The 24,266-nt window shown below is 50.0% G+C and overlaps 1 protein-coding gene across 1 annotated transcript in view; it reads left to right on the plus strand.

The window, feature by feature from the left end:
- Positions 1-24,266, plus strand: part of LOC144159055 (caveolin-1-like) — a 90,949-nt gene that overhangs the window by 669 nt on the left and 66,014 nt on the right. The window lies entirely within an intron of this gene.

Below are 24,266 nucleotides of genomic sequence, written 5' to 3' on the forward strand. Positions count from 1 at the left end.
TCTTGCTTGCACATAGCATGTAATTTAGTGGGCGGTGTAGGAGGTGGAAGAAAAAACGACGACGCAGGCGTCCGAAGAACGTTCGAAGTGTCAAAAGTGCGTGCATGATTATTCAGGGGCAGATAACGCTTTGGAAAACGGTGGACAATCACGCCCTTCCCGTAAACTCTATTCATGAAGGCGTTCTGTCACACACACACACACACAAAAAAAAAAACAGATGTGAAAGAACGAAGACACATTTCACTCAAAAGTTGCATTTTCCAACGTTCTATAAGATTTTAATTACTTATTTTTCTGAAAAGTAAGCGGACCCGCAGACGGACTCGATATTGTCAGCGTAGCCAACGGGATAAGGCGAACTTTCTGTCAATTGGTTGGTGGTGTTACTGGGTTAGCCTGGCAAGATATGCCGGCTTTGCTAACCCTAACTACGAGCGTAAACGTCGGGCTGAAACCTGCAGAAGCTGAGGCGTTTAATTTGTATTTTTTTAGCGTTGCGCACAGCTTCGGCCACGCCCCTCATTCTACTTCGCTTTTAGTAACACCCGGTTTTTGTGAACTGCATTCGAAGTGCCCTCGCAAGGCGACGCTCCTTGGTTGGTTAGCTGTCGCAATATGAGCGTAACTAACGCGCTATTTCTCCCCCTTAACCTGCCTGGAATAATTCTCCTGAAGGATAAAACTAACAAGTATTTGGAAATTAAGTCGGACAAGGTAGCTGCTAACGCTGAGACAATGGGCTGGACTTGTTAGAGTTGTGGCATGCCACCAACAAGCACACACCAAGAACAGCAAAAAAACAGATACATTTCAAGCAGGTTTTTGCCACTTTTGTTTGTATTTCCGTTCGTGACTTTTTCGCCTGCGCTGCTTTTGAACGACCCGTTCTGTGTTCGTCTTTCTTTTCTCGTATAGAAGTAACACTTTTGACGCAATAAAGCAAAACAGCGCGAAAGGCTGGGCAAAGTAAGGAACCGCACAAAATACAGGCGCTGTGTTTTGTGGTTTCATATTTTGTCCAGTCTTTCGCGCCGTTTCTCGTCGTAGTACAATGTGCCAACTGGCCCTTCAGCAAACCCTTCTGACATAACAAAACCGCCTCTTGAATCGGTCACCAATGGCGGGTTAATAGATCTTGGTTCTACCTTTAGTTTCCATCTTACATAATGTCAATGCACTTTTTTTGTTTCATTTTAAGCCCTAGAGTACTTCGGCGTCAAAAGCAGAATAGATTACGAAAAAATGTGCATTTTTTTTCAATTTTCTTTCAAACCAACGACGGCACATGCAGTGCAAATATTGTTCGACGTCGAATTAAGCTGCAAAAACGGGTGCGTCTACGTGATGCAGCGGACTCCTGTCGTCGGAAGCTGTACGGAGTTTCTGGTGGTCAAACCCACGGCAGGTGGAGACGTCGCGTGCATAGTTAGAGCCAAGCAGGGGGGGATTGCCGACTTCCGAAATTCGCTACGCATGCGCCTGGGAAAGAGGATGTAAAAATGGCGAAAGGGGGGAGCAGAGTGTCCGGCGGGGTCCGCGCTGCATCCCAGCGATTCTCCTTGAAGCTTTTCTTCTTTCTCTACACTCTCTCTCTCTCTCTCAGTTCGTGTCCTTCCCCCTCCGGCCTTTCTCTTCGGTCGACATTGACCTTCAGAAAGCGCAGTGAGCCCAGCTCTCCCGGCTGTTTCGGCGGTCAGTATCCACGGGGGGAGATTTGAAGGGGGAACGGCGGCGAGGCATCATCACCGACCTGAATGCAGGCTGGCGTTAGTTCGACGTCGTTTTCCACCCGTGAGAATAATCAAAATGTCCCAAAAACGGCCTTCCGGTTGGCTGAGCTCAAAGACGGTCGGAGTGCGAACGTTTCTATCTGGCCTTTGACAACACGATAATGCTGCAAAAAAGAAAAAAAAAGAGGCAAACGGCTTATTTATATCGGTGGTGATGACGAGTCTGCGGAAGAAGGGTTGGGCTGCTGTGTTGCCGGTAGGGGCCATAATAATACGGCAGTGCGCTTGGTACGCTTTGGTTTGGTTCTACGGCAGGGCATGGGCTTGAGAGGGGGCATGGGGGGTTGGTGCTCCTTCTTTTTCCAAAGGGAACCATTAACGGCAGGTGGGCTGGCTTAGTACAAGCCCGGTGCATTTGACGCTGAGCGTTCGGGGAGCTTGCTCGGCGAGTTTCCACCGAAAGTGTCCCAAGAAAAGTTTGGATACTTAATAGGAATTTTTACTGCACCTGTATCGAGATGCTGACGACCGCTACGCTCCGTTGAGGCCACAAATGTCACAATGGTGAAACGAATTGTGCTTGAGAGGAAAGTGCTGGGAAAGAAAATTACTCAGCGTCAACGCAGTTTTGGGTGACACTACCTCCGGCTCGCATTATCCAATTTTCGCATTCACAATTACCCTTACGGTTATACTTATTTACATCGCTGCCTGAGTGACACAGGTGTCGTTCTCGTAGAGTTTATTCTCTTCGGCTGCGCTCTGAATCAACCATTTTTTAGTATCACACGTTACACCCGGTCCTTGTTACGGTTTCTCTTCTTAAACTACCGTGTATAACGTCCACTTTCACGGGGAAATAAAAAAAAAAGTCATGGTCATTTCGTGTGATCTGCCTTATGCTTGTTCCACATTGGTCAGAAGCGTATTTACAGCAATCCGGGATACCCGGTGAATCACGCAAAAACGAGCAACTCGAAGAGAATGGACCTTTTTCCGATAGCGATCTGCGCATGCGGGGGATGCCGGTCCGCCATTCTTGGCAGCAGCCTCAAGCAAAATAAACAAAATGGTTACGGCTTAGTGACGTTGCGCATCCTCCACGAAGTAGCTGGACGAAAGTAGTAAAGCTTTGCTTTAAAAAAAGGGTAACCCCTCATCTTGCTACTTGGGGAACGGCTATGCCTCCTAGCGCTGCACAGAATACGAGCAGGGGGCGATTTTGTGCTGCCCGCAGGTAAAGAAAAGCATTGGGGACAGGACAAGTCATTGCGGCACTCCATGCACACGTTCGAACGACAGTTCTGAGTCGGCGGAAGACTGGAGGGGATATTTTTTCCCGCCACCTTCCGCAGTCCTTATGTCTTTGAAATGTAGTCAGTCTATACTCTGTGACAACTTAAGAACGGCACCGGAAGTTGCCGCTGTGCCTTATCACCGTAGCCGGGTGTTTCTCCGCGCGGCGCAAGTAGGGCGTTACTGGGAATATTTTGAACGTGGCGTGAGCCGTTCCCGTGATTTTTTTGGACTTAATATGCTTATGAACGACTCCGGGGACGACAAACAAGTTGCGTGAGACAAGGCAGACGATATCACGCATTCATAGCAAACCCCCTTTCAAAACGCGCGCGCACTGACGTCACGGGTCCGGCGCTTTGGCGGAGTGATACACTACATGAGGTGGTGCCGTTCTTGAGTTGTAACCGAGTATAGCCGACTAAACCAAGATACAGGGAATGAAACTGATTTCGTTATAAGCGGTACTTCGTTCCAAGCAGGGATGCTTTTCTCTCGTTGCGCTCCATTTGGAACTTCGAATAAAGTGATTTTGTTATACCGATGATTTAGCGTATTTTTCCGGGTGTAAACCAAAACTAAAGATCAACGGGAAACCTGTGGATGTGTCGGGTATCTCCTTTGTTTTTTTAGAGCCTTGATTCGTTCTCTCAGACAAGCTAACTACAAAAAGAAATTCCCCATAAGAGCGGACTGCCCGAAGAACAACAAATACGTAACAGCTGTAGCAAGTTGCCCAATCAGTACGAAGGCGGGCGACAGTGGCTAGACAAACCAACACTCGACAACAGCAAAACGTCCACACGCAAGGCGGCGGCGTTCGTGTATAACGGTAGCAGACACCATTAATGGTAGCATCAACAAAAAGCGGGAAGGCATCCCGCTGCTACCGCGGTACACTTACATTAGCGGCAATTACCGCAGCGGTCTCGAAAAATAGGTGCGTCACGCAACGGTATGTACTGTGAGCGCTGCTCGGCAGTTCACACGACCTTGACGAAGGAAGAGGAAATAACCAAAGAGAAAATGACGCAGGGGCCACAACGCCGGATAATGTCACAGTTCGCGCTTGTTCTTCGAAGGCGAGGGGCGATTTCGGGGGCCAGTTATTGTGAAAGTTGGGGTGGGGGTGAATAGAATGAGCGTATGTAACGATAGCATTGCCGTTACTGGATGTTAGGATAGGTGTGCATACGATCACCAGCCCACCCGTTGCTCCAAACAATATCTGCGTTGACTTTCTTCTTGTAATTTCACATTACGTTTCAAGTATAGCGTAATGTTCCGCAATCGTCGTGACTGCAATAAACATGTATGCGGGGCTCCGGTTATACTGACACATAATTGGAGTAGCGTTAGAGGTGTACTGCTGGACGCTACTTCAAGCCCCACATCTTTACATCCTCTTCGAACACATGCGGGGCTTCGCGTTCCACGCAGTGCTGTTTTTTGTTTGCTGTTTGTTCACTTATTTTTAAATTGCGCGCCATCGTTGCGGGTCGGCCAGCAGGTGTGGGAATGTATTGCCTGTCGTTTGCGGTATGTCCACGCCCTCCCCTTCGCTGAGGGGGAACAAGGTTAGAGTGAAAGCGGTGAGGAATTCTTTGAGAGAGGGGGAAAGAGGTTTGAAAGGGAGAGGGGGGTTCTGGGTTGGCTGTCGTACGAACGTTGGGAAACAAGTTCTGTGGGACAACGAAGCTTAGTCCTTTTACGAAAATGATTAATGAACAATAAGGTAAAAAAAAAGTGCAGTGCGAGGAGAGAAAAAAAAAACTTTTTAATCCCAGGTGCGCAGGTTTCGTTTTATTTCTAATTTCTCATTCTTACTCTGATGTTTTGTTGTGTGTCTAGTCGTTAAAATACGCAAAATAGAAAAGAATGAAATTAATTATTATAAAAACGAGCTTACAACGTCGAAAATAAACGTCTCCCCCAACAAAGCGTAGACAAGAATCATTCGCGAAGCGAAACGAAGGAGAACTTTAAAACGATAAAATAACCCAGCGTATATTCGGCTACTATAATGTGGCTATGAAAAACTGAAAATAAAGACAAGCGTCGTAAAAATGAAGCGCATTACTAGCTAGACAATTCTCTAAATTTCCTCGCGTTTTTAATCTCGTTTGGTCAGGTTTCATTTATGTTTTATAATTCTTCTCTGTTGCTCTCTTGCCTGTCTGCTCGTCCCGTCTGCGCGACTGTTCCTTCAGATGGCCAGGAATTTTTTTGTTGTTGTCGTTGTTGCTCTAAAGTAACGGTTGGCAGATGCTTACAGCAAAGCACAGACGCCCGCGCACGTTTTCAGGCGACGAAAAGAAACGGGAGGCGAGTGTGACTCTGGCATCAAATATATTGTTGGTGTCAAGCGTTACACGGTTAGCAATAGCTCCTCCGATCTCGCGAGAAGGGACGGGACATCGCCGGGGAAACCCGTGCGCTGACAAATGTGCACTCTTCTCCGAAGGTATCGTGTCGTTTTTCTACTCGTTCGAAGTCACCGAGACATTTCGTTTTAATTTCTCACACGGGAACGCGTGCAAGTTCGTCGACTTTGGCCGCCTCCGACGCGGCAGATTTCGGCCCCAAAGTCGGTGGCGTCGTTTTTTCGTGAATTTTATCGCACCATCATCATCACCATGTTCATGATGATGATGATCAGTCTCTTCCTCACTGACACGAGCAATGTCAGAATGGAGACGTCAGTGAGGCGCAGGATTGTTTCATTTGTTATATGGCTGTAATGGAAATATCATTCGATGGAACGGCGTTCGATTAAAATTTTCATACTTTTTACTGCTTTGTTTCATGGGGTAACACATACCTTACTTCAAATCAAGTCAAATCTAACTTTATTTTTGTTGAAGAATACGGGACAGTCGCAGAAAAGCTGGCAGCTTGACGATGCGGCTGTCCCTACATTCGACAGCAACTAGCGACACGAGTCCAGACAATTCAAAATCAAGCAGTACGAATTGCCACATCTAGCCCATTGCGTACTAACGCTTGATGGCAAACCGTTGCCATCATACCCTTATCACAGGCTCGTCAAATTAGTGAAGTACGGTTTCAGGGGGGTGAGTACGTGGCCATGGATTCACGCACCCCCGTCGTCACCCGTCATCGTGCTCAACCAAGGGAGGAATCAGTCGGGGATACTTTCGTGCAGGTTCAACGAACAGCAAAACCATGTTCCGAACACTGCACCGCTTGAGGTGGCGGGTTCGATTCCCGGCCGCGGCGGCCGCTTTTCTGTTAGAGGCGAAAGGCAAAAACGGCCGTGTGTACGAGATTTAGGCGCACGTTAAAGATCCCCAGGGAGTCAAAGTTAATCCGGAGACGGCGCGCCTCATCACCTGCGTTGCGTCGGCGCGTTAAACCCTACAATCAATCAAGCACTGCAGCGCTTGAAGCGGTTCGGAGGTGGAAAGTTTAAACGCGAAGCATGGGGAACAGAGGAACGATGTAGGCCAGTTCCGAGTGCAATGAACGGTTGCTACTGTGTATGCGGGTTCTGCACGCTCGGTCTCCGGTCCCCGCATCTCACCGGGCTGGGCGCAGGTGGTTCTACCTCCGTCACCTCCCCCTTCCCCCTTCCTCCCCCCCCCCCCCCTCTTATTTGAAAAGAAAAAAAAAAGGCTCTCGTTGTTGGAGGGAGCTGCACGCATGCAAGAGCGGCGCCTCGCGTTCACGTAGACCTTATCGCGCCCGGAATCAGCTGGGGGACGGCTTCGTGGTCCTGCCATTTTCGTGGGGTGAAGGGGAGACCGCTTTGATTCTGTTCTTTTCGGCTTCGGCTGAGTGGACGGGTGAGGAGGAAAAAAAAGTGAAAATAAACGGGCAGCGGTTTTACTAGAACGAGGTGGCAGTGAGAGTGATCGCTTCAGAGCTGCGCTGGAGGGACTGGACTCGGCAACGATCTGCAACTTGTCATCGATTTGTTGTTTGCAACCGAGCCGGAGCTAGTACGTTTGGGCGCCTGATTGGTCGAGGCAAACCGATGAGTTAGGGCTGAGGAGCAAGTCAGATTGTCTGTTGTCTGTCTAATGTTTTAGGGGCCACTCCGCGTTGAAGACTACTTTGTTCGTTAGCTTGGGAGATTCGTTAAATCGGGTAATTCGTAAAACCGAGGACAACTTCCTTCAGGCAATTGCGGTGCGATCCAGATTTGTACGTTAAATTTAAAATTCGTAAAATCGAGGTTGAACTGTAATGGCACCGACAGACACAGCCTGGGCGGGGCCGCTCGCGCTTCGGGCAGAGATAAACGGGTTTTTGTGCATTTCTTCTTCCGTTGCATACCGGAGCTGCGCGCAGGAAGATATCGTTGATCGCGTCGCCGCTCCATCGTTACCGTTTCGTACTGCTGCGCAGTCCTCGTTGAGTGATAACACCGATCTAATTTCGAGGCTGGGTGTAAAAAACGGTGTAAACCGAGTTTCCAGGTGACGTGGCTACAGGCGACGCGCTTTATTCTACGCAAAGTTATTTCGCCTTGCTCCGCGACCGGGAGTACGTTTTATTTCATTGCCGTGCTTCTGCCTTTAAAAGATAAAATACAGGTAGAAGCGCAGTAATTTTAAGGAGAATACCTGATTCACTTTTGGATTGCTAAGCTGCATTTTGTTGGCGATAAAATGTCGGGGTGAAGCCATAGACGAGAGAAATAGAGCAAGTATCCGTGTTAGAAAGAGAGAGAGAGGAGAGAGAGAGTATAAACTTTTATTTCGAGCAAGTGTTTGTGTTAGAGAAAGAGAGAGAGGGTTGGAAGCACTTGGAGCCCAGCGTGCCACGCATCCTGTGACAAATCTTTCACTCGCGTACACTCACCCGTACAATTGGGCGACTCGCGAGTCAGCTGAATGTCGGGCCTACTCACCGCGATTAAAAAAATACATAAAGACGTTCTCCCCGCCAGAACCCGTGTTACAAGAACCCATTCAACCCAGCCGCCGCAGTGTACAGAGGCGACGAACAACGCGGTCGTCCCCGCCATGGTGATCCATCTCCATTGCAGCGGGGCGCAAGAGTCCCCGAGGGAGCTCCAAGACACACATCCTCCGGACCCTTCTATATATATACAGCCCCGTCACATTCTTCCCAGGGAAACCCGCGAAACGAGCCGTGCTCGGACCGAGCATGCTAAATGACCGAACGCCGTCTGCCTCACAGGCCATCTTTCATGAGACCCGTCACGGCACCCTGCGGTATTGGGTATACACTGCCTGACTTGTTGTCCAGCCTTGCGTATTACGGCGCATTAACAATGCATGCAACGCTCCTCCGTCATCCATCCTTTCGGTCCAAACGAGTGGTTAGTTAAGCGTGCACTAATTACGGAGAAGCAGCAGCGACCTCTAAACGAGGCCTCCGTCATACTCAAACATTGGTGTACACCGCAGGGACGCGTCGTTGCTCCCACTTCCTTTTTAAGAGCCGTAAGAAAACTTGCGGCCGTCGGGTTTGCCTCCGGTGGTCTGATGCAAGCGGAAACTGGCGAATGCTTGAGACTTTTCTGAAGCAGAGTTGGAAGCTGAATAGCAGCGCATGTTGAAACAGGTGCGGGAGTAACAGCTCAGTTTATCTTCCCCCTCGGCTGTTCCACGCGTTGCGGTTGTGAAGTGTGTACACGCTGCGGCCGCATGCTAAGACGTGGCTGCTTTCTTTCTCGCGTTTCGGTCGGCGAGGCCCTCAGCTCGTTACGTTGGGTGAGACGCTTTTAAGAGTGGGAACGGAAACTATCCCGTGAATCTTCACGATTGCTTTTGTTCGTTAGGCAAGTGACTCCCGAGTCTCGTTAGGACTTTCTGAATACCTTTTATTCTTTATCACGGCGGCCTTGCGGTGCGTTTCACGTTGGAGGTCCTGATATGCACGAGCAGCAAGTCAGAGACGCCTTTCACGAGCGCTTAGGAAGTCAGTTGAGCTAAGAAAAGCCAGCTTAACAGTCACTTTTTTTTTTCAAGCAGTGTAATTTGGTTTAAACTGTTTATTGTTATTGCGTTGGCATGCGTTGTGGGCATGATGAGCATTGCGGCCATTTTTACGCGGCTGTAAAGGAGTACTGACACCAAAATTTTATGTTCCTTTTATTGATTTCACCAATTCTTAACGGCCTGGCGAACCCGAAACAGCACTTTAAATACTTGAGCGCGCGATATTTAATTACACTGAACGGCCGGAAAATCGCCCGTTTTGGTTCCCCGCGGTTCCAGGCCGGAGGGCGCGTGTGACAGAATCACGGAATGACCTCACCGTTTTGTGCGGACGTCAAAACACGGCAAAAGGCGGAGGAGGCGTTTCGACCACCCCGTCGCCGGAGCTGAGGGAATGAGCTGCCGTAAGGCGTTAGGCCTAGCACTGCGGCGGAAATTTGATGACCTGATGGCCGCTTCTGTTGCGGTACTGGGCTTTATTATCGGCTCCTTTCCCGCTTTTAGAACTTTATTTTTGGCAAGAGTGCCTTTCTGGGCAGCGGTTATGCCTGTAGCTCTGGCTACTGGCTCTGTATCACTTCGTAACCTCCCCAGCGCCCAATTGCCGGGGCGCGCGTGAAGTGACGTCACGAGCTTCTGAAGAGCGTAGGATGCCGACGTCTACGTCACTTGTCCATCTCACGGAGTGATGTCACGCTGATGTCCATTTGCTGTGCACCGCTCCACGTGCTGTTCCGTCGGCGCGATAAATCAGTTCAAATTGAAGTATGTTCCACGATTCTCATGCCACTCACATTTCAGCCAGAGTTTTCTGTTTAGTAAAGGAAGCGAACTGTGTAACAATATTAACACCAAAAATTAGTGACAGCACCCTTTTTAGGTAGCTCGCTTCGTGCAGCGCCAACCTTTGACTTCGTAGGTATAATTTTTCCGAACACGCACCGAATGACAATCGCTGAGAATTCGAAAACCGCCGACACGATTGTTTGGGTCTAGTTGGCTGGTCGGACCTTTAATAACGATCGTCACTGCTTTGGCGCGAGATCTCACACCTCAAACTTTCATCTCATTCGCATCTGGGGCACCGTGCCACCATCATTGGTCAGTCACTCCGGAAAAGAAAAGAAAAATCAGAAAGTGAACAACCGCCGAAACTTTCTCTACGGCGTGAATGTGAACGGCCTGCACAGCACTCGTGGGCGTGCGGTCCTCCGTCCCAGTCTCTTTGAAGTGCACACGCGGAATGATCTTGTGAGTGAAACCAACGCCACGTGAAACTCGGTGGCGAGCACCTGGGGACGGGGACGAACCAAAGGACACTGGCCTCATCCTCCGTCCCTTCCTTTCTCAAAAACGACGGCGAGTTTCCGAGAACCACGCACATTAGCCGCCCATCGAGAAAGGGAGGCAGTGGGGGGAGACCTGCCTTCTCGAGGCGGATCTGGAAAAGAGAAGCGAGCATGCGGCCTGATGACACGGCGTCCCCCGAGGCGAATGCGCGGGCCCCCGGCGCCTCAACTGCCCTGTCCCCGCCACACTTGCGGAACGCTTTTCGACGCGCCGGAGAAGACTCCGCTGCGTCGACTGGAGCTGGAGCCGGGGACAAGTGTGGCCCCCTCTCCACGCCACGGCTTCAGCCCCCTCTCTACCCGCTCCTCCTGTCCCATTATTTAGGAGAAAGTTGCGTATAAAGTGTGCTTGGACAGGGGTTCCCCAATGCGCGCAAGAGCACAGTGAACGAGCGAGAGTGTGCTGAAGTGAGCGGAGCGGGGCATGCGGGAAAGGAGGGGGCGGCGCACGGTTCCATTAGCCAGGTCCAGCCAAGCGGCAACCGGAAGTCGGCGTTTGTAGCTTTGCGTGTGTCTTGTCCTCTCCCGGTTCTGTTTCCGGTGAATGTCCTCTTACGTCGTGCGTGTGTTTAAATGCCTGATGCTACGGGGCTGGGACTCCGTTCGTCCGTGTGCTGTGCACTGAACTTTCTCTCGTCTCCTCTAGGACGCGGGGGCGACTGTAGGGATGCACTAGCCGCGAACGATCGTCTGCCTGTTACAGATGCAGTGGGACTCCCGAGAGAGAGAGGGAGAGAGAGAAGGAACTTTAAGCCCAAGTTGGTAGAAGGAAGGGGGCGACTGGGAGGAAGTCACTTGGCCATACGAACGGTGAAAGTGTTACAAGTGCGACGTTACAATGCGCGGTGTCATACCACAGGGCACGCAACGTGCGGACAGTAATTCCCCAGCACTTCATCGTCGGAACTGCTGACCATACATTTGTGCAACTGAGTAGCACGTTTTGCAGCTTATCGGTACCCCCGCAATGTCACTCTTCCTTACGTAACAGAATGTTGCGGGTTAAATCCAGGTTGGTTATGCCATGATGGGAAACTGCGCCTAAGTTTGTCATCGCTTTCTAGATCACTAGAAAAGCAGAGCTGGAATGATCGCAAGTAGTTGTTTTAAATGGCAGAAAAAAAAAGTACATGCATTAGAACTTCGCTACGGTGCGTCTCCGCGACCAGTTATACTACGATACACTTCGCGACGATGACAGGGCTCCTGGGTAGCGATTTTTTTTAGCATATTTTAGGGTCTTGTTAAATGACGTGACTCAGTACACCGGACTATGGGAACGTCTCGAAGCAGCGTGTGAACGACGAGTCGGTGACGACTAGCGATAAAAGAAGATAACAAAAACAAACAACCTTCGTTTTGTCGCGACAGTTGCTTGACAACAGGCTGCGTAAGACGAACGCCGGAAGACCATCGTACACAAGGATTATACTCCACACCAGCCCATGACGTTCGACTCGACTCTCCCTTCTCATTGTCTATCTTGTTCGTCCTCAACTCCATCCAGATCAAAATGCCCGGAGGCTTTCAAACACTTCCCACCCATATTCGTCCAACTCTGACGTTCACTACACCTCCCTCCACTATCAGTCACGTTTTGCTTGGTCTCCGCCAGTCAGAACAAGCGGGATCCGAATGATGACGTCTTCGCTGACTTCGACTCGTCCGTCAGGTCTTGTTATCAAGCGGCGCTGGTTGCACTGCCTTTTTACCCCTCTCCGCTTTCCCACGGGACGTTCGTCAGTAACCGAGACACCTGGAATAATTGTAAACGGACTCTTCAGGTTGTCGGCAAAAGAGACGCGTCGCCTCGACACGGACGCCCTGCGTACAATAGCGGCTCGTATGTTTGAGCGGAGGAGGGAATGGTATGCTTGGCGTCGCACCGATATCTCGTGTACGCAGCCCGGCGGTGACGCGGACATCATCCAACTCCTACCGCAGATTTGACTCTCCGACAAGGCGACGAAATCGGAGAGGCCGCGTTTTAGAGCAGCCGAGTGGTTCGTCGGCGGCTGTGCAGCACACACAGCGCCCTGAATGTCGTTCCCGGGAGTGGAACAGCGCGGGGACATGAGTCACGTCGCAGAAACGATATCGCGCGCTTGGCCTTGACGGGACGCACAAACCGACCGCTGGCTCCGCCCCCGCCCACTCTGCGAACGGCGCCTTGCAATGTGACACACCGGTGAGTGTTCACCGGCTTGGGATGTGACTGGAAAACAACGCCCACTAGTTAAAGCGGCCGTGAAGACAAAATGCGGCTTTGTTGGATTTTTAAAGAACTAGCCTTTGGTTACTCACTCAGCTCCAGTCCAGCCACGAAAGAAGTTTTTTTAACAAAAAAACTGTGGTTGATTCCACTGTCATAGGAAACGGTAAAACACGAAAGTGAAATGTGCAGTGAAATCTGCAGCTCAACGTGATTTGGGGGTCGGGCTACAGGGACCTTAGGTCGGGCGGGGGCTGTCTTGTGCGTGTGTTTGGCGAGCGACGTCCTGCTGGCTGGTTGCTTCAGCAAAGGTGTACTGGCGTCATTTCCGTCACGAGTATGACGTCAGTGAAATTTTGATGTATACCGGCATAAAACACTTTTGTGTTATAAAACCCGAAAACGATCAACACTAAATATAACGTACTCTTTAGTACTAAAGGTTGCTTCCCCGCAAGAAGACCCTGTGTGCAGGGGTGCACCCTTCGCAGGCCGCTTGCTTCGTTGTACTGGCGTCACTTCCGGGACGGATTTGACGTAAGCAAAATCTTCGTGAATCCCGGAATAACACACTTTCGTGTTCAAAAAAACGCAAGAAATGTGGAAAGACTTTCGAATTTCGCGCCACGCTGACGTAACATGGGAAGGAGTGACGTAATATGGGCCAGCACTAAAAACATAGTTATCGGTATGCTAATTGCTTGTTAGCCTTCAAGTGACGTGATCAAACGGAACTATAGGTTGTTCCACAATCTTCCAGTCACGTTTCTTAGCTCTGCTCGGCGGCGGCCAATCGCACAAACAAGATTTTGTGACGTCATAGAGAAACCTCCGGAAAGTGGCTGCGGAGTCTCCGCAGCTTCATCTGTGTTCTTTATTTTCCTCATTACTCCTTTCAAGTTCGCTATACAATTTGTACAGTTACTATCGGGGCAAATCAGTCTTTTTAACGAACCAAAATTCCATTTCGTCTCCGCGGCCCCTTTAGGACAGTCTTAGTGAATAGTTATTGTTCCGAGGAGTCCTTGTTGACGTTACTATGTCCTTAGAGCGCAAGCGGTCAGATAAGCCGTGTTTAGCCACTCTCGTAGGGGGTGTAGTGGGCGTGCTGTCTTATCAAGTTGGTGTCAGACGAGGTCGTGGGACCCTGTTTCTCAAGGTCATCGTGTAGCCACCGTGGCGGCAGGCGCCTGAACTGTCCACCTAAGAGTGACTGCTCCGTGGGCGCCATGGAGGATTGTCGACGCGTATACACCTAAGAATGCACCTTTTGTAGCGTAAGCTACACTGGCCGAGGTTGAGAAGCTTCGCGTGGACCCTGAAGGGCCATGCTGCGCGAGTAGCATTGTATTGGATTTGGATTGAATTGGATTAAATTGGATTGGAAATCCAATACAATTGGAGTATGGATGTGTAGAGAGTTGGGTGGACATTCGCCTGTCTGCGCATTTCAGACGAGTGACGTCATAGCCACGGCAGACGCACTGACGCCGGCGCGTGCCCAGCTGTGCGCCTCCGTTGCGCAGTAGCCAAGTCTGACGCTGCGCCGGAGCCGCTTGATAGCCGTTTCGCGTGGCTCCTGGAGAGCCGTGCTGCGCATGCGCGAGGAGCAGTTACTTGACTGGATTGGACTGGACTGGACTGGATTGCTGAACGTTAGCTCACGCTACATATATCCTGGCATAGCCGAGCTAAGCCACTGCTAATTTTTTTTCCAGTAGCGCTCTGCGAATGCGCTATACTCTCGCCCCCAGCGACCGATCCGCCATTATCAGGGGGCAAAATGTAAACAAAACGGCGCCAAATGGGATTAGCCTGTTGCGAAGGACGAGCCAGCTAGGTGAGCTCCGTTTTCTCAGCCCTGAAAGCGGCCGACAGGTAGGCGCTACAGCTGCCATTGAAAAATTTATCTGCCCCAATAACCGTGCGTGGGGCCTGGGACGGCTTCCTCAACTGCGCAGGGCAGGCGAAAAAACAAAGGGACCTGTTCTATTATCACCCAAGTGTAGCTCGGGCGGCCGCTGCAAAAGGGTTATAAAGGTCCATTCAAACGTGATTATGGGGCTGCAGAATTAATCTGGATACGCATGACTTATTTCTAAATTAGACGAGGTTTTCTTTGCACTTGCCGAAGGGCGCGTGAATTCATGAAACCAAATTTCTGCGAGAAAGAATTGTCCAAGTATGCGTTGGTTTTATAAAGACGTCTATCCGTTCTGAGCTCGGCAGTCGCAGACAACTTGTGGCCTACATATTGCCTGCCCCCCCCAACTAGCAGCCCCTTTTTACGAAAAATCGACCGCACTTCATAATGCTGTCCCAATTCCATAGATAAATCGGGTGATAAAATATGACGACAGAGAGAATGATCCATTTAATTGTGCTCATTACTTGCGCGGAAAGTGGTCGCTCGTTTTTCGTTTCTTAATTCCTTTACAAGTTCACCGGCATAACGGCCACACAGCGCCAGTAAAGCCGGCTTCACCGTCATACACAAATGCATTGCTAAGCAGACGTATAATAAAAGGCAATATACGCCGTTTTATATCGAAAGATCGAAGTTGTAGCCTCTCGGGCTGCTTATCAAATGCCTCCATAAGACCATAAGACACTGAGCCGCTTTAAGGACGGCTTCCCAATTATACACGAATGCGTTACTGAAAATACATTTTTAAGGACAATAATGTGGAGTTATCTCCATAGTAAGATAGAAGGCAATAGGGCCTTTATAATAGCGTATTTTTATGCGGCCAAAAGTGTGACACGTCAGGCGTTGCCGAACAGTGGACGGGTTTATTAGTTGAGTCAACATTTCTTGCTTAGGCGTTTAAAATATTAATGTTTGTCACGCTGCCCTAATACTGTAAAGCAACCAATCCAGCTCGCGAGTTAAGACCCACGGCCACCGCTCCTCCTTCACGGTCACTGCACACGCACGGGCAAGGGCGCCCGCCATATTGGAGCGGACGGTCAAGCCTTTCTGGGCCAACGCTAAGGCCCCGTGCTAAGCCTAACGCTCTCCTCGGACCGCGCTTCATTCACACACTACCGCACGCCTCCGGCGCCAGGACAACGCTCTCTTCTTCCCCGAGCGGTGCGAATGCCCGTCTCGCTCTGTCGCGCGCACATCATGACGAGCCTTTTTTCCTCTTCGCGACGACAAGCCCCGGTCAACAACACCCCCCAGGATTGTTAGCAGGGCGCGCAACTCTCCCAAACTCTCTTACCATCGATGCGCAATTCGTTACCTGCTTCCCTAATCCAAACGCAGCATCTATGAACTGTTCTTCCTACTTGGTCGAATATATGGTCAAGTTAGCATATTCGCCTCAAGACGATAAAGGGGGAGCGGGGCTTTCCCCGAGGCTGGTAGGCGTGTGGCGAAACTCGACGGTGCCTGCTATGATCCTTCGATGCCTTCGAGCGTGGCTCGAAGATGCGTCTTCAACGGCCGTCCAGTCAGCTGTCTTTGTTTGACTGTGCGAGCAAGCGGCGCTCTGTGAATAGCGATCCATCAAGCCGTGGCAGGTACGTGTGCTCCTCTGAGCGCAGCCGAGACTGCTTTGAAGATGAAGAGTGTGGGGGAAAGGGTGAGACCTTTGAGGGGGTGTTTCTCCTTGGTTCGCTAGGCTTTCTGTGTGCGTGTGTGTGCGTTCCATATAGACGAACTGCAGTAAGTGAAGTCGTGATGCTGCGGGCCTCTTTCTATAGTTGGCCGCCGTAGATCTAGGAGAGGGCGGCGAACAGCAACAAACACGCGTTTTCTCTTTTCGTAGTTTTCTTTCGCTGGTGGAACCAGCGGGAGGTCGACCCGCTAACCCTGAAAACCGGTGGGGCAAACGATCGTGAGAAAAGGACCCGACGGAAAAATCGATTGCCGTGGAAGAAACAAAAATAAATCAAGCGTAAAAGTTGCGAAGAAACTGTGGGAATGTAAGCGAAGCTGTGGGATATAAAAGAACGCTAGCTGTCGTGTTTGGATGGCAAAATGAACGAGAAAATTCTTATAAATATAGGGGGACGAAACAAACGCCACTGCTTGTGTTAGGGAGGGTCCGAAAACGGAGCTGCGTTCGCTCGCTCGCTCACTCACTCACTCACTCACTCACTCACTCACTCACTCACTCACTCACTCACTCACTCACTCACTCGCTCACTCACTGGTTCACTCATCCGTTCACTCACTCACTCACTCACTCACTCACTCACTCACTCACTCACTCACTCACTCACTCACTCACTCGTTCACTCACTCGCTCGTTCACTCACTCACTCACTCACTCACTCACTCACTCACTCACTCACTCACTCACTCACTCACTCACTCACTCACTCACTCACTCGCACGCTCACTCACTCGCTCACTACAACTGAAGTAATATTGCATTTTATCATCCTTCAAGAAAACACCATGGTTTGTTAACTGAGGCTTACTAAGCAACCGCGCACATTTTTCTACAAGAGGATACAATAGTGAAGTTAGGCTTGCCAAACTTTGCTGCCGCCGAGTGTTATATCTCACACATCGCGCATACGGGAATGCATAGTTCAATAAACACGGTGTAAAACAAGAGAAAATTAAACATTAGCCAGGACGCTACCAGCATACTTATTGGCAATAGAGCAAGGAATCCCCTATTTTTTTTGTATCAGTGATCTCTATTTTCTTGGTTTAAAATGTTTCAACTTTTGGTTTGAGCTCTGCCTTTTGGGGGGCCGTAATAGCAAACGACGATTTGAAAAAAAAAAAGCAAGGAAAGGGAAAATAAAAGTTTGCCGAACGCACAAATTAAAATGAACACATTTTTAAGAAACCGTTAAACCAGTCACAGCGGATATAGAAGGAAAGTCAAGAGAAAGAGAAATGGAGCCACCCGATGACGGCCACCTTGACCGAATTCACACGACTTCTGCACTTGTCAAAGAGGGCTCCATCCCTCCCGTCTCGACAGCGCATCACGACTTCAGGGCAGCCACCCCATTCCACGACAGCGTCTCAAACTTTCTCTCTTCTCCTTCTCCCTCCTCGTTCAGCAGCCCGGCGTTCGTTGCCCCCCCCCCAACTCTCCTTGTCCTTAGTACCCCTCCGAAGGGCCAGAAAATTGCGCTCAGCCATTTCCACCACCGCTAGTGTCACCCAACCCTCATGTGCGCTGCCGAATCCCCCCTGGGAAGGAATGTCCTCGCGCGTCCGCGTGGCAGGAATAGCAGAGGGAGTAGCGTCGGCCCTTGCGGTACGCCCCTCAACTTTTTAGACTCTGTTGTTGGGTTCGCAGCCCAAGCTTTGTTAGGTTAATCTATCCTTTTTAACACCCTTGGAATGGAAGAAGAGAGTTTCTCGTCCCCCCTCTCCACCCCTCCACTCCTTTATAGTTTTCGCTGATTTTTAGCTTACTACATTTTACTGCCTTTTGCTTTGGAGGCACAAGTGGCGTCCACATGCCAGACGATCCTTCCCTTCGGAGAAAGTCCCGCTCCGCGCATTTCTCCCCCCTCTCCGTCGCCCTCTCTGCGGTTCCCCTCCGAGTGCGCGGCGATTCTTTTGAGCTCCACTCGGCGTGTCTGATAAGGGCACAATGTATCTTTTGATCAGCGACCACGTTGTACCAGACTGTCGCTGGTTCTTCTTGGACCGAATGGAGGACGGAAGAGAGACGGTTGGACCTTTGTAGCCGCATTAGCGAACACTCTTAGGTTCGAATGACCTTGAAAAGGCGTAGGGGGGGGGGGGGGGGGAGAATGAAAAGAATGCGGTTCGGGCTTGGTGTTTGGCCGCTATTTTTCGATTTTGTAGTTCTTCATGCGCTGCGGGAGGACGATTCTTTGGGTAGCCTGAAACCTGTTGCTTATTGTAGTGCTTCCTGTAAGCCATGGTTGTGATTGTATAGAATTCCTCACTGCAACGATAAGGGCATTGCTCTGGCAGCAGGATTACGTCATCTTTACGGCTGAAAATGACTTCTACTGGCAGAAAGGAAGCAAAAAAAGAAGTTTGTGGGCAATTACAGCGACCCGGTGCGCTAATTCAAGGATGGCGACATGCAGCTTCCCGGTCGCCATCCGCAAAAGCAGCTTCCCGGTCGCCATCCGGTCGCCATCCGTTCCGTAAAAGTTCGAGTGACAGAACCCCATCCGTTCGGGTCCGTTCTTGCAACGCGTAGATTGTAGCAGGGATGGACGAAGAAAACGGACTTGAGTGGCCTGTCTTCCGTCGTGAACTCCTTTGTGGTTCGTTGCGTTGTTCTACACAGCGTTCCGTCGCCATTTCTTTCGCGCCTGTGTTGACACCCGGTGTCTATTCCGGGCGTACATGGAACAGGAGTTTCCAATTATCGAAAGTTCGCAAGAGAGTGGGGGGAAACAATCACTTTACTACCACAGATTTTCTTTTTCAGATACTCGGTCTCATAGCGGTCCTTTCGAAACAATATTAACCCAATAAAGATAATTGCCGACTGCCAGGCTATCCTGCACATCTTTCCTGCTCCACGCTCGCCCGCAGTTCTTCGTATTTGTCATATTAAGCGAAGCGGTCGCATTAACGAGGAGCAATTTTAAACGTACCAAACCGAATGGCACTCTCCTTGCCATCCCCAAGCGCTGTTTTTTTTCCCCGCATAACGGTAATGTTACAACGGCTTGCTAGTGCTTCCAACTATTTGTGAAGTTTTCCCCCCTCCGCCACCCTCTCTTGCGCAATGACCATTCCGGTGAGCCTGTCAGTTTCGCACAAGTCTCAGAAAATGTTGACGCATTTCTCTCCTTGCTCGCCGGCTGCTGCAGCGGCAACTGCGATCTGTTTCGGCTTCAGCGTCGTTCTCGTTTCTCTCTCGTCTGTTTACGCTGCGCCTTCTCCCCTTCAAAAGCCGCCGCTGTCGCGGACCCCCAAAACTCTGTCGGTTCGCCGGGGGCCATATGGACGCGGCCGCGCATGGCTCGCGAGGGGCCGGCAATTAGGGACAGGACCTTGTTATGATTAGGGTAACACCAATCTTCTTCTCTGGCTGTGTTCTCGGCCTACGCAGCCGTACCCTCATCCTTTACAGACACTCGTCCCACCCGTTCCGGGCAGAAGCTGCTTCGCCAGAGCCACCGAAGATTGAAGGGGTGTTGACGTGGTTATAGTTAGGATCGGTCTAGTTGTATTATTAACTAGATTATAGGGTGCAGGGGGCGATTAATTTGGATGGGGGCAGTTATTTTGCGCACTACGTGCATTTCTCATTTTCTGGACATCTGGGAGGGTGAGGGTGTTGTCAGTAGCCTATGGCGTTGTTTCTGTGAATACTTCGGGGCTTGCGATACACACACACACACTCTGTATGTAGCGACTGCACTTCGCTTTTTTTTTTTTTTTGAAACCACACTGCTCTGTGAACGTTCGATTCCTGACGTTGCACACGGATCCTGGCCCCAAATGTAAGATAGTTTTGTGCCCGTGTCTGTACGTGATTGTTTTACGGTCCGAATAGGTCAAAATAACTTGGTTTGGTCAGCCATTCATGTCATGTACTGGGCGCGCTGGAATGGGGGTTGGTAAGCGTTGCCTCTTTACACTAAAAAAAAACTGTGGTTGATCCCTTCGTTATAGGAATCGGTAAAACACCAAAGTGAAATGTGAAGTGAAACTGCAGCTGAGCAAGGTTTGCGGGTCAGCGGCTGTCTTGTGGGTGTGCTTAGCGAGTGACGTCCTACTGGCGGGTCGCTTCTGCAAAGGTGTACTGACGTCATTTCCGCGATGGATATGACGTCAGTGAAATCTTGGTATATACCGGCATAAAACACTTTCGTGTTAAAAATATATAACCCGAAAACTAACAACTCCAAGTATATTGTACTCTTTAGTACTTAAGGTTGCTTCCCCGCAAGAAGACCCTGTTTGCAGGGGTGCACCCTTTACAGGCCACTTGCTCCGTTGTGCTGGCGTCACTTCCGTGACGGATATGACGTCAGTGAAATCTTTGTGTATCCTGGAGTAAAACACTTCGGTGTTAAAACAGTATCAGACTATACAGAGGTGGCTCAGGTAGAGATGCAACCGCACGAACGGGTTGTAGGTTACTGTTTAAATGTGTGTCTAACAAACGCAGCCTGGTTTTTTGCCGGAAAGCTGGCTTTCGCTTAGTACGCAGCTGTATGGGAACAAAGCCAACATCTTGGATAGAAACGGGAGTCCCAATTGAAGGGAAGGAATTCTTCATGGAAAGGATTCGTACTCGCCAACAAATAGACTGACAATCAGACCTGCTCACATTATTGGACAGCGAAAAATTCAAAGCGCAAATGGAAATAGTATTGCGAAGCAAATGATGAATGCGCTTCGAATTTCAGTTTCACACCTTACGAGCGTATTGGCCGGGGCGCAGTGTCAACAAGAACAACAGACAAAACACAACTGCTTATAATTTGCGATTTGAAATTCCTCTGGATCGGAAGGACTACAGTTTTATTTTCCGGCAGACAAGCACGGGGCTGTCCGTATCACGGCGGATTTGGCCCTCCGTAAAATGGACAGCTGCTCTGAGCTGCTCCTCTTTTTGTCATTATTATCGTAATTTACCATTTTCCCCCCTGAAATTCTCGCATGTGTTAACTACAGAGATTCCCGTAGAAACAAGCCCACACAACTGACGCCCAACGCCGTGACCAACCATGCAATTGGTGAGATACACATAGCCCGCTCCCGGCCTCCTTCGCACGTTCGTATTTTTCCAATCGCGCCTACTCATGAATGATTATATAGCGTAGTCGTCTTTGACTTGAGTGGCCGTTTCCGTTCGTCCGTATTATTTCTACTCCAGCCGGGCAAGGGATGAGGGTCTTGCGCGATTCGGTCATCGACCTACGCGTACAATATCATGTCCTGTATCCACTCTTCTTTGATGTTAAATTCGGTTGTGTACTCGTTACACAAGAAGCAAGCACGCGCGTCTACAAGACGAGACACAAACGCCGAGGAATGCGCCACGGTTGACATAGTGCAACCGCCCCGGCCCTCGGGCCTCCGTCACTCATGAATCATTTTCCGCGAGGCATTCCGTCGTATCTCGACCTCTTGCTCTGCGTCCCCTCTCAGAGGGTGTTTCCGGAAACCAAAACATCGTCTCTGAACCGGATCGGCGCGGAACTGTAGTACGACGTCGAGATAAAAAAAAAAAAAACGACGTCGAAATAAAAAAATAAGAACGGGTGTGTGTGTGTGCGCGCGCGCGTGATGTGTGGAGTTACGATGCGGGAACGAGGGCGCAGATACGTAGTTTGTATCCCCTCAGCAATCTTTTTTTCTCTCTCTCTCTGGGCGGAATCCTCGGAATGCGCTCCGACCGAGTGAAAACAACATTCTGAGCGTGTCTAAGTGAGTGTCTCGCGGTTGGCATCACGTGATTGTGCTCGCCACTCGTGTGTGTGTCACGCAAACACGCGCGCGTCTGGCGCGCAGCTGGAGCACTTCAAAGGCGGTCACTAATTCATATACGCCGCTAGGGTCTAACGCGGCGTGCTTTATAGGCTTCCGGCCAGATCAACGTACTGTACACTATCCGTCCTTCCAGTGTACCAGAAAACGAAGGAAAAAAAATGAGAAGGCACCCGTACGGCACAACTTGTCTCCAAAGTAAAATAACGTGTAATCCCGTATTGCTATCCACCTTTCTTTGCTAGTTTTTAGTCTGGTCATTCATCGTGACGCTTTCTTGACATCTCTGCGTCGGATCACTATCGTTACACGTCACAAACTGGCGGGGCGTGTGCCAAGTTTGTCGCCACAGACTGATGTGCGGAGGTGAAGAAGGTTCGGCGAAATTACGGGTATTAGCGGCCGCCAGGAATTCCACTGTTCACTCCGTATATAACACGACGCACGCCAAGAGGCTTAATGTGTGCAAGCTTGAGGATGACCCCCCCCCACCCATTATCACCCCCCCCCCCCTCCCCGAATTATCTTTCTGGAATGAGGGCGGGTTGAATGGGTAAGGAAAAGAAAAATGCCATGTTATTTCTTTTTTCTTTTTTTTCGTACCCTCGTAAACTTCCAGATGAGGCCTCCTTACCCCGTTCGTGGCGAATGCGAGCCATGTGGTGTGACGTCCACGGCCAGGCGTCTTCTCCGCAGCTTGAGCGATCGGAATCCGTGGAATGTGCTCTCTCTCTCTCTCTCTCTCTCTCTCTCTCTCTCTCTCTCTCTCTCTCTCTCTCTCTCTCTCTCTCTCTCTCTCTCTCTCTCTCTCTCTCTCTCTAAAGAGAACCTGCAACATTTCCGATAAACGCTCTCACACTTTCCCTGGCGTCTGCAAGCACTGCGAAAGCTACAGTTATCGCCAGCACGGAGCGGCACTGCGTGATTTGCTCGTCGCAGCAGATACGCATTCCGTATGTGCTTTGATTTTGTGGCTTCCTTTTGATTGATTGATTGTGGGGTTTAACTCGCCGGCGCAACGCAGGCGATGAGGCGCGCTGTAGTGGAGGGCTCCGGATTAATCTTGACCACCAGGTTATCTTTACCGTGCGCCGAAATCTCGTACAGCGGCCGGGAATCGAACCCGCGACCTCGTGCTCAGTAGCAGAACGCCTGGCTTCCTTTTTTAAAGTGGCCATCGAATGTGTCCATTGCTGCGATTGAAGGAAAGCCGGAAAATAGCCTCTACACCACTGAAACGACTTTATTTCAGCAGTCGAAGAACGCCAAGACCGGAAAAAAATCTAATTTTTGGCTGAGGAACTTTGCGATCCCATAATCTAGGTACTGGACGTGTTGGTTGACAACGTTCTGGAAGCTTTGACAACTTTCTGCAAAATTTCTAAAAAAGTAAAAAGTTGAAAAAGAAGGGTGTGGGGTCTCTCTCTCTCTCTCTCTCTCTCTCTCTCTCTCTCTCTCTCTCTCTCTCTCTCTCTCTCTCTCTCTCTCTCTCTCTCTCTCTCTCTCTCTCTCTCTCTCTCTCTCTCTCTCTCTCTCTCTCTCTCTCCCTCTCTCTCTCTCTCTCTCTCTGTCTATCTGTCTGTCTATCTGTCTATCTATCTATCTATCTATCTATCTATCTATCTATCTATCTATCTATCTATCTATCTATCTATCTATCTATCTCTTTCTCTCTACATCTCTCTTCCCCATCTCTCTCCCCTTCTTTCTCTATTTCTTTCTCTCTATCGTTATGTCCTTCTCTCTATCTCTTTCTCTCTATCTCTTTCTATATATTTCTCTTTCTCGTTCTCTCTTTCTCTCCATCTCTTTATCTCCATCTGTTTCTCTTTCTATCTGTTTCTCTTTCTCTTCATCACTTTCTCTCTCTCTCTCTCTCTCTCTTGCCCTCTTGCTCTATTTCTGACTGGGGGCGTATACAGCGCATTGGTGGGGCGCATTAATGTCATGATCGAAAATCTCCTTGCTGCGTGATTTGCGGTCACGCACAGCACCGCGATACAGCGCAGGGAGGAAACAAGCCGGCGCTCGCTCTTCGGATGCATCGTCGCGTCGACAGAGCCAGAACAAAGGCGTCTTCTGTCTGCGCACTGAGGTTACGTTGAAGTAAAGCCAAAAAGTGGCGTAGGAGAAAAGACAGCAAGGGGTGGGAGCGCTGGCACATATACCATATATAACAGCTATGCATCTCAGCCTGGTAAGCCTTCATAAATAATAGCGAGCGTGACCATCTCCGGGGAAGTCTTACGATGCCGGATTAGCGAAGTCTAGCGATCTTGGACGCGGTAGTACATATAATGCGCCTCTGGAAAGGCGGTATAGGGAAAT

This window comes from Haemaphysalis longicornis, unplaced genomic scaffold (genome assembly GCF_048455015.1).
Source record: "Haemaphysalis longicornis isolate Haplotype H1 unplaced genomic scaffold, Haemaphysalis longicornis Haplotype H1 scaffold_10, whole genome shotgun sequence".
Lineage (NCBI taxonomy): Eukaryota > Metazoa > Arthropoda > Arachnida > Ixodida > Ixodidae > Haemaphysalis > Haemaphysalis longicornis.